At 29.2% G+C, this 11,931-nt stretch overlaps 2 pseudogenes; both read right to left on the bottom strand.

The window, feature by feature from the left end:
* Positions 1 to 1,301: 1,301 nt before the first annotated feature.
* LOC108720988 (lysosomal aspartic protease-like) lies at positions 1,302 to 5,240 on the bottom strand (annotated as a pseudogene).
* Positions 5,241 to 6,044: 804 nt separating this feature from the next.
* Positions 6,045 to 10,030, bottom strand: LOC108720946 (lysosomal aspartic protease-like; annotated as a pseudogene).
* Between the last annotated feature and the right edge of the window lie 1,901 nt (positions 10,031 to 11,931).

Below are 11,931 nucleotides of genomic sequence, written 5' to 3' on the forward strand. Positions count from 1 at the left end.
ATATATCATTAGATTTAGTAAATTTTGTGATATAATGATTTTCATGTAATAATTTTTTAAGGGGAATAAAGCCATTATATAACTTGGGTTGGAATGTACCATATACAAAGAATTTCATCAAACAGCAAACGCAATTAGTCATCAGTTCCACGGCCGATTAAGTAATTGACGTTGGTGAAACCGGCCCAAATGGTGGTTTCCATACGAGAAGCATGCACGCTTAGCGCTTTTTTTACCTTTTTTTTAAAAAGGTAAGTTTGTATATTTACATTTACACTACACCTTTAAGGTGCATTTACATGCAAGCATCAAGCGTCAAGCAGCGGAAGTAGCAACCAATCAACGAGGCGATTTTTACAGTGGCGTAAAAAATATTTTTAACTCCACTGCCTGTATCGCCCAGTTGATTGGTTAATATGTACAGTAACTATAGTTCGGTTCTCCTTGAAATTCATCAATAGAAACAGCTTCAAATAATTACTGTCATACTTCTTAATTCTTATTTAAATTTTCTGTTTCATTTCATATCATGATGTAACTTTGTCACTGCTTCTTGTCCTGTTTTTTTTTCCCAAGAAATCATTTTATTCTTAATTTTTTAATTTTATTTGAACATAGATTTTTACCTTAACTATAATTAATATCACTGGACTTAACGTCGATTCTTGCCGTCTAACGAGGATTATAGTTACAGAAATTTGACATCTTAACCACATATTATTGCGGATATGGTGTATTATAAGTATATTCAAAGAAGAAGAAGGACGATTCAGATTATTGTCAATTATAGTTTTATACACCAGAATGTAAGGCTTTACAATTATTATACTGATGAAGGCTCTGTGAGTCAAAACGTATATATTATATTTTTCAAGATACATATTCAATAATTTATTAATCAAACATCTCTTTGTGCTCGTTTATTGGTCATTATTAAGATATATATTGTTTTGCGGTGTAAACATTCGAGCGATACTTATTTATTTATTAAAAAGGTACTTATATGAAAGATAAGTATTTATAATATAAAAAGTCAGTATATGAAACATACAATATATAATAAGAATGTTCACTTTACTTTAATAGATTTCGTTGCACTTATAATATCATGTAACAGTATGATAATAAGTTGAAAGAATAATTTGTACCAAATTATTAATAAAAATAATATTAATCATTTTTTTGTAATTTTTTAAAATATCACGTACGTATTTATTTAAAAGTATACTTAGATAATCACAAATAAAAATTATAAGATAATAGACATATGAATCAGTGTTTTAAAATATTTGTCTTAATTTTTTACTCATTATTGTCATTTAAATATTCTAACATTTGTGTGCAAAGATCTATAAAAAGATACGAATTTCTTATTACTTCCCAGGAGCGAATCCGATCCGATCGTTCTTCATGTCGAACTCAGTAAAGTATCGACGTATAAATACATTTCCCAAAATCCATATTGATTCATAGAGAACATACTCATCATTGAAATATAGACTCTCAAAAGAGCTCATACATTTCGTAATACCGTTTTCTATGACCTACAATAAATTGAATACAGTAAGCCATTTCTATTCTAAAACAATTTAAAATGTAATTTGATGTTATTTACCACATAAGTATAATCTGACTTCGAATGATTTACCACCTATGAAGAAACTGATATTGGGCAAATAAAGAGCCCTATCGCAGTCCACCTTTAAATGAAATTTAATGTTAGTAAACTATTAATGTAATCGGTAATATATCATACGTTTATGAATATATTTCAGTAATTTATTTAATGGTGTTGAAAGAGAGCTATGCCACTATGAAAAGTGTTATTATTTACAATTATTTCTTCGTTAATATAAGTAGCTCCGATTAGTTTGTTAGTAACTTCAATATCCAATTGTGGTCCAATTAGCATGGTAGTGCTCGTGTCGACGATAGCTGCACAGCCATTCAGGCATAAAATGATATGTTCTATTTGAATCCTAAAGTGCGATTGCATTAACAATTATACATAACAATCTATAGCTGACACACACATTCGTGTAATATAGAAAATAAACACGTACTTATCTATTGTAAATTGCCAGTATCCTTTATGGGTAACATATGTAAGCTCGCCTAAATAATGATTAGGTTCGCCACCCAATATCAATTCACCAACAAATTCTGATACGGGATTTCTGTATAGATTATATATTTTTTAATATGGAAAACAAATTTTATAATATAATAAGATAAACTATTTAAATAAAAAACATTTTTAAACATCCATGGTGCATAAAGAATGATACATGCCGATTTATATAGAAATTAAAAACTGGCTCCACCAGGCCTTGTTTAATCATATTATTAAAAACAGAAGTCATTCCTTTGGCAATTACTTCTTCGGGATATCCCATTCCTAAGATACCGTTAAACTTTGCATAAAAAAAGCGGTTCCCAATTGACTTATTGCTTCCCCGAATGTTTGATTTTGAATATTAAGACCAGCGATCTATAAGGAATCAATATAATGATTTTTAGGAAATTTTTATAAATTATTATTAAAACTATACATAGAACACTGTATTCTTAACGATGACTCACATTTACTACATCCATAAATAAGTATCCGGACACCTCACCACTATCATATGAGATATTGAATGGAGTATCATTTTCCACGTATGTGCTGGATTTTTCGTAATCATATCTATTATGTGTCCCTGTATGAAATAGTAAGTAAAAGTACATCAATTAAAAATTACAGATATTAATTTTTCTGTATTAATTTAAATATATGTATAATTAACAATTGTTTAATCATTAAGTATATTTATATTTATATATTTTAAAACATGATTTGTAAGCCCGGATCTTCATACAGACAAGAGCGCTTATTGGTGAAAAGTCGGTTGTAGGGATAAAATTTCTCTCCATCACCCGTTTTTCACCAATTAGCGTTCGGTGTCAAAGCGCTGTTGTCCGTATGAGGATCCGGGCTAACTTGTCGTAAAGTTTGTTTGCACTCTTAGAATAAGCATGATAAATAATATAAATTGAATGTAATTGTGAAACTTAATTCCATAATATTTACCTGTTCGATGATTTTAACTTTCGTAATATTAAAACTTTTAATAATAAAACTTTTAGGTTTCCTTTCACTATTTTAAACTTTACTACTTTAAACTATTTAAAAAATTTTATTTGAAACATTTTGATAGAAAAGATACAATTCTACAGTGTCATCCCTATTCTAGATCTTTACGTCAATTATATTATTTTGACGTGAATAATTCAAATCGAAAAAGCAATAAAAATTATTTCCGTATGTACAATAATAATATTGTTAAATATAAATATAAATTTTATATATAAAAAACAAAATATTGAAGAAATAGCGACGTTAATATGATACTTACAGCAAGCAGCGTTGTGCAAATTACAGTTTGAGGATACTACCCAGAAATCTGAGGAACCAGTGTCGATAAGTACTTTAAACTTCTGCGGTGGAGTTCCGATTGAGATAATGACATAATTGTCATAGCATTGTCGTCACTAAATAAATATTCCCTTAGAACGCTAGTACTTTTAACAGTTATAACTAAACGATGCCGTCGACGATCGATACCAATCGATCTTTGAATGGAGTTTGTCTTGTATAACGAAATTCTTGAAACAACATAAAGAAAATTCCATTATATTTTATGTATATACGATTATACGAATATTATAGAGGAAAGTCGACGATACCGACATACCACTTCATTTTTAGACAATATTTCTTAAACAAAAGATAAAAATAAAACTTTAAAAACGTAAGTACAAACTGAAAAGTGTCTTCTATCAGATAGTATAATCAGTTTTTATAATACTGTTTGCAATTTTGCAATAATTAATTTTTTCGTAAGGTAAGCAAAAATGAGCGTCTGATAAATCATTAAAACTTCAAAACTGACACAGTAGGCAGTAATGCTACGTATTCATATTCTTTTTTATTTTACAAATTATTTGTATAAAGTATCTACAAATGAATGTATATAAGATTTTCCAGAATCTTTTCACTTCGTTATAAAACATTTTTATTGAATTATATGCATATATATTTTATGCTGTTCTGCAAGATACAAATATGTAATGCAAAAATTTTTCAAGAATTTTTCCATATATGCACGATTGCCTTCACACTATAAAGCACCATTATAAAGAGTAAGTTAACTTATGGTCAAATAAATACATATTTATATAAAGAATGGTCTGTTTTACAGACAGGTGTGTCGGTTTATTCTGCACCCCAATTTCAAATTTAAAATTGTATTATGAAAAGACTAAGAGAAAAAATAATATAAATAGAACTGATTTAGGAAACTATAACCATTTAAAATGACGTAATATTATTATAATAATATAGTCACTATTATTTAAACCACGCAATTTGCAAAAGAAAATCGTAAGAATTTTATTTTCGCATTCGTAGAATTCGTTTTTTAGCTGATTTGATATAGAAATAAGCTATAAATATACGAATTATGAGTTTGTACTTTTTTAATTAGCTAAACAGATCATGATTTTATTAATATTAATAAAATGCAATAGTTAGTTTCTGAGAAATAAGGGGGTGTCACTTTAGGAGACCTGTGTTAGTATCGGCGAATTTCCTCTACAATATACACAAATTGAGTGATCATCTTCAAACGCTTTTTAATTTTGAAAATTAATAAAGCCTCAATAATTTAGTGTCAATAAATAAATATTATCTTTATTTATCAATTTATGTATCACGTGATATTTAATTATTTTATATTCGTGACGCTTATCTCATTTAAGCCATGATAAAGAAAAAGTGCAAGCCTCGAAGAGAACCTCAAGCATTTCTTTATCTGACGTATAGAGTACATTTTTTCATAAATTTGTTCTAATTATTGTTGAAGTATATTAATCGTGAATCTTCGTTTATATATGCTCAGCTCACCTTCGCAATTCCGCGTTGATCAGCATGACGAGTGCGGGACGAGACCGTCCAGAAAAGTCAAAACATGTTTTTCGAATTTCCTGATGACTAAAGCTGCAAGAATCAAAAAGATTTTAGGAACGTTATAATTCTCTTTCGCGCGAAATCTTTCTCTTCATAGTCAAAACGCACAACAGAAAAAGGATATACTTAGTCAATCATTAATACTCCCAATATAAATACTGTTTATATATGAGTTTGTGTACGTACGTTCTTATGTTTGTAACAGAGTGAAAAGTATGATAGAATGCGCGAAGCGTTCTAAAAGCAATCCTAATAAAGCTCAATCTCTCTAATATATAATATTTTTAAAAATTGCATTTTTATTATACGCATATTTCACATATATCCATATGTGTTTCAATGAATTTAAATAAATTCAATGATTATTGAAAAAGACAAAATTAATCTTTGAAAGAATATCATTGCCTTGATAGGATGGTTTAATCAATATTATAACACTTCCACATTAAGCTTGAATAATCATATATATGATGCAATGAACCATTTCAAAATTCTAAATATTTCCTAAATTTCTGAGAACATTCTCAATGGCAAAAATGATTATAAATTTTTTAAAATTTTTTACATTTCCAAAAATTCGAGATTTTATGCTGCAAAGACTTACATTTTTAATAATCGGTAAGATATTAAAATGTAATTAGGAACAAAGTAAAATAAATATTTCAATTAAAAAAAAATCATTATTTTTTTACATTTACATTATAAGTAAGATTATGATAGATATAATAACATTATGTTTAAATATTGAAAAATATTATTAAAACTCTCTAGAATATAATTATAAATATGTAAAATACGAATAATAAATTACATACGTCCTTAATTAAATATATAAGCGTATTCTCAAAATCAAGAACGGATAATATAATACGTAGATATACTTAAGTCATACATAGATATTTTACTTAATTTAGAATAATGATGTTTAGGAAATGTGTTTGAAATACATGAATAAATCATAAATGGAAAATAAGCTATGAATAGAAATAATTATTCCAAAAAATTTGTCTTAATTATTCAATTATTATTGTTATTTAAATCTTCTAACATTTAGAAGTAATCTTGAAAAGTCAATCGATAATTATTTTGCAGGGGCAAATCCCATTCTGTCGTGCCTCATATCGAACTCGGTATAGTATCGTCGAAGAAATACGTTGCCCAAAATCCATATCGGATTTTCTAAATAAATTTTTTGAAAGAAGCTTATGCATTCCATCTCACTTTGTTTATTCTATAATGAATTAAACAGGCATGACACTTTCTATTATAAAACAATTTAAAACACTCAAGAATAATTTTGAAACAATATTTTTATTCTAAATCGTTATTTGACTATATATTTTTTACCTTAAAGATATAATCTTTACTAGAGTGAGACTGAATATTTTATCACCTATGACGAAATCGACATTGGGCAAATTAGAAATCTGGTCACAGTCCACCTTTAACAAAGCTTAGAATTAGTAATCTATACTAGTAATATATCAAACATTTATCAATTTATTTTAGTAATTTATTTAGGAATGTTGAAAGAGAGTTGCTATGCCGAACATAATTGTTATCTATTATTTACAATTGTTTCGCCATTAGGAGCAATAACTCCGATCAGTTCGTTAATAGTAGCGATATCCCATGATGGTCCTGCTAGATCGGAGGTGCCCGTATCGATAATAGCTTGACAACCATTCGCGCATACGGTGCTAGCTCCTATTTGAACCCTACATTATGACAGCATTAACAATTAGATGATATACAACACTAAGCAACAATGAAGATGTATTTAATATATATAAACAGCCTATACTAAAACAGCCAATCTTATTAATTTTGTAGTGCTGATAACGAATATGTTAAATTCAATTAAATATTAGCTTTGGTTTTCTTAATACATTAATTGTAAATATTAATAATCTGATATCACTGTTCAACGCCGTCTTGCAATACAATAATGATCGAATAGTCATTTTCGAAGTACTTTTGTTTGCTAAATACGAATTCGTTGTCCAAACTTGACTATTACGTCATAATTAAAAAAAATGGTATCAAAAAGGCGTTAAACAAACTGATTCGTGTTCAGCAGATAAAAAATCCGAAATACCTGTTCATATCCATGATAAAAAAAAAGTTAAATTTTGTTGCCCAATGTAATCTGTGATCGACATACGCATAATTTAGAAAATAATCACGTACTTGTCCATGGTAAATTGCCAGTATCCTTTATGGGTAACATTAACATACGTAAATTCGCCTTCGTAACGAGCGGGATTGGAACCACCCAATATCAATTCACCACCTATCGTGTATGAGGGATTTCTGTATAGATTATATATTTTTTAATATAGAAAGATAATTAAAAATTAATTTTCCAAAGGCTCAACGAATTATCAATTTCAATAAAGATAATAAATAATGGCAAAGAGCCTAGTATGATGTAGGTCCTTAAATAATTATATATTTATATATTATAAATTTCGTTGGAAATCAAACGTTTGGAAATTTGTAATATACAGGGTGTCCCAAAAAGGTCGGGACACCTAAATATCTCGGGAAATATAAGTTCTACAGAAAAGTGTTTCAGACAAAAGTTATATGGTTTAAAAATATCTATTTACTGATAGGATCAGTAAATAGATATTTTTAAACCATATAACTTTTGTCTGAAACACTTTTCTGTAGAACTTATATTTCCCGAGATATTTAGGTGTCCCGACCTTTTTGGGACACTCTGTATAAATATATAATTATATAAGCACCTACATTGTGCTAGGCTCTTTGCCATTATTTATTACCCTTATAGAAAGATAATATTTTTTTATATGGAAAGACAAATTTTATATAAGAGAGAAAGCAAACTATTTAAAAATATTGTTAGACACATGCCGATATATTGATACTAAAAACTGGTAGCTCTACCAGGCCTTGTTCTATCATGTTCATAAAAATAGGAGTTCCTTCGGAATCATTCCTTCGGAAGATATCTCGAAATAACCTATTCCTAAGATACCATCGAATTTCGAACGGACAAAACTGAATTCCAATTCGCTTATCGCTTCTCCAAATGTTTGATATTGAACATCAAGGCCAGCAAACTGCAAAGTTAATGTGTTTTTTTTTAGAAAATTTTTATAAAATGTAACTGAGATGAAATAAGACTGTTTGCCTGACAATTACTCACATTCACTACATCAGTAGATAAATATCCATATACACTGCTTCTGATGTATGGAATGTTGAACGGAATATTATTTGGTGTGTATGTGCTGGATTTTTTACTGTCATATCTATTATGTGATGCTGTAAAAAATAATACGTAAAAGTAAATCAGTTATTATTAAATATTCTAGTAGTACAATTCTTTTCATTAATTTACGCTATACGTAAATTAAAAATATTTTAAATTATCAAATGTATTAATATTTATATTTTTTATTATATTTTTTAATACATGAACTACATTTTAGATGTATTAAAGATCGTTTGTATATTTACAGAATAAAGCATGAAATAAAATAAACAAACAAAAGAACAAACAGAATAAACTGCTTAAGATTTTGAACATATACATATAGTACCATAATATTTATCTATTCAATGACTTTTATTTAATCTTAGAACTTTCAGATTTTAAACCGTTTTAAAAATTTTATGTGAAATGTGAATGGATAAGATACAATTCTCTAAGATCGTATTTAATAATTATTAAAATAAAAAACAATTAAAATTATTTTTATATATGCAATAAGAATATTAAACACAAATATATTTGTATAAATAATGAAATGATTATAAGTGAAATTTAAATCAAAGAATAAATAAGATTAAAAGAAACAATTCTAGTTTTCAAAATGGTTAAAATGGAACTTGATACTAAATAATGCTTTATATGCAAAATTTCTAAAAATAATTTCAAATGCAATAAACTGCGCTCTAATTCAGTTTGCCGAATTTAAAATGTAATCATAAACTAAGCTGGAAATAATATCACAAATCACATTGATTGTCAATTTTGATAATGATGTTAATAAGCATTTTAAATAATAGAATATCAAAGGAATAGCGATGTTATGATACAGGCTGTGTCCGAAAATTCATGCTAGTATAGTACTCAAAACCTGTAGTTTACATTACATGCACTATAGTTTTTCAATGATTTTTTTCAGTTAATTTTAGAACACAGCCATAACTTACAGCAACTAAGACGACATTTTTTGGATAGTACCCAGAGATCTGAGGAACCAGTGTCGATTTGAACTTTAAACTTCTGCGGTGGAGTTCCAATTGAGATAATGACATAGTACACAGAATTACGATCATTAAACAGAGGTTCCCTTACAATGCCAATATTCGGAGCCAAAGTAACCTGTCGACGATGGATGTCAAGCTCTCTCAAAGATTTTTGAACGGAGTGTGTCTTGTATAATGGAATTCTTGAAAAGCAATAAAAAGAAAATTTATTTATACGTATACCTATATGTACCACTTAAGCGAATATACGTTATATATATATATATATATCATACAACATATACGTATAAACAAATTTTGAAAAAAATCATCTTCAAATATGTTATTTTTAAGAACTATTAAAACTTTAATATTTTGATATTAAGAAATAACTGCTACCGCATTAATTTTATTTACACATCAGAATAAAGTTTAGGTCTTTTAAATGCAAATTGCTTTATTCGTAATGCTTATCTCATTTAAGATGTGATAAAGATGATAAAAATGCAAATCTCAAAAGCACTTCTTTGCCGAACTTTACTCGGAAGGACTTTACAAAGTACTTTACGAAGTGCATTTTTCTACAGATTTGTTTTAATAATCGTTACATTTACTGCCAATAAACATTAACATTTGCTCACCTTAAAAATTTCGCGTCGATCAGTATGAATACTGCAACTGCAACGAAAAGTCGAAACATATTTACCAAATTTTCTGATGATTAAAGCCACAAAAATCAAGAAGGTTTCACAGGCGTTGTAACTTCTTTTCAAATGAGGCTACACGTATAGCCGAACCGCATAACAAAAAAGAAACAAAATCAATCATTAGCGCTTATATATTGTATATCTATATACTATGCTGCTTATATCTGGACACGGTTGTGTCTCGGCGCTAAGAAAAGAGAAACATCATGGTACGAGCTTACGTATGTACATGTTTTTATTTAAAAGTATGAGAAGGACAAAAGAGGGTGCAAAGCGTTCTAAAAGTGATTATAATAGTTCGTTAATTTCGTTTCGTTAATTAATCTAATCTTTAATTAATTTTTTGAAAAATTCTTTTCGCACATGTTTCGATTATACGTATCAACGTGACTATGTATTTTAATAAATTCAATGATTAATGAAAAACAGACGAAATATTAATCTTCGAAAGTATGCGTTGTTTTTCTTGACATCACAGGCTTATGCAAGCGATGGTATAATATGAAAAGAGTACTTTCTTTCCGTTTGATAAAGCACAATGTAAACATATTAATTTTTTATTGTCTTAAAACAAAATGGAATTTTATATATATTTTCACCTGTTATTTTATATTATATAAATTATATAAAAGCATCTTAAAATATTATGCTGATTTAAAATACATTATTGTAACTATACATATACGCTACAAACATGTACAAAATACTTATAATTAACATTTAATTAGAATTCTGTTTTCGCATCATGAGATACGCTCAAAAGGTACGTTTAATAAATTAAAAAACAGACTTTAGAACTAATTATAAGCTAATAAGCAAATGTACGAGAACAGAAAAGTCTGTAATATTACTTGTATACAAATCTGTATTATATTATTATGAAACTTAAAGAAGTTATACGGCAAATACTGTATTTTCTTTAAAAATAAACAAAATATACAAAAAAATCTGATTTTCGATGAAACGGTCATTTTTAAGGACTATAATCATCTAATACATCTAATTCATCGTAATTATGCAAGATGAAACCGGATCAATTAAAATGAATGCTAAATTCCGTAATGGTATCGCGCTACGCAGAGGTCACGTGCGAAAAATGTAAGGATTTCATTAAGAATTCAACATTGCTTGCATAGGGGATACTAATTATACTATAAGATTAGGATCAAGTCCGCACTCACGAGCGTGGTGCCACTTCGTCGCGCGTTCGCGAGTATTGCTCTACCTCTCTTTAGTCGGTACCTTCGCGACAACAAAAAAAGCTCAACGCCACAACTTCTTTCTCAAATTTTCCATACTCTACATTTCACGTCAATAATTGGGCACCAGGCACGAGAGAGCGTGCCACTCTTTCTTGAATCTCTTCGGTACGTTCTCGCTCAAAAATACTGAGATGTAGAGACTCACGAATGCGGACGGCTCTAATAACCGACTGCTCAGCCACGATAATGGCAGAGGGGGTGGTTCGTAGCTGGGAACGGAGGATCTTTTGGAGAACGAGTAAGGCGAGAAAACAGTAAAATAGGCAGAATTAATAACAGTAAGATAATAACAATGTATTCTTTACGTCTCTCATACAGTTTCCGACGTACAGGCAGACGGATTGATTCTGCGGTATGCAAACGCGTTGGCCTCCGCGATACGCTCTCGACACGCGGTATTAAGTAACCGCTTCCCTTCTCTGATGGTCGAGCTCTCGACTTTAGCGTAATTCTACGCGACGCATATCGCGGCCACGGAGATCCATGGCGTAGCTACGAAAATCTTCGGAATGCGCGGACACGCGAGAACATCCTCTGAAGTCTAGGATCTACGACGACGACGATAGTACGCGACACGAAACGACGACGCAACAGTACGATACTAGATTACAGCACAGCAATACGATACAAAATCATGACGCGACGATACGATACAAGATTATAACGCGACGAGATACAAAATTATAACGCAACGATATGATACAAAATGATGACGCGACGATACGAT

This window comes from Mycetomoellerius zeteki, unplaced genomic scaffold (genome assembly GCF_001594055.1).
Source record: "Mycetomoellerius zeteki isolate Tzet28-1 unplaced genomic scaffold, Tzet1.0 scaffold1038, whole genome shotgun sequence".
Lineage (NCBI taxonomy): Eukaryota > Metazoa > Arthropoda > Insecta > Hymenoptera > Formicidae > Mycetomoellerius > Mycetomoellerius zeteki.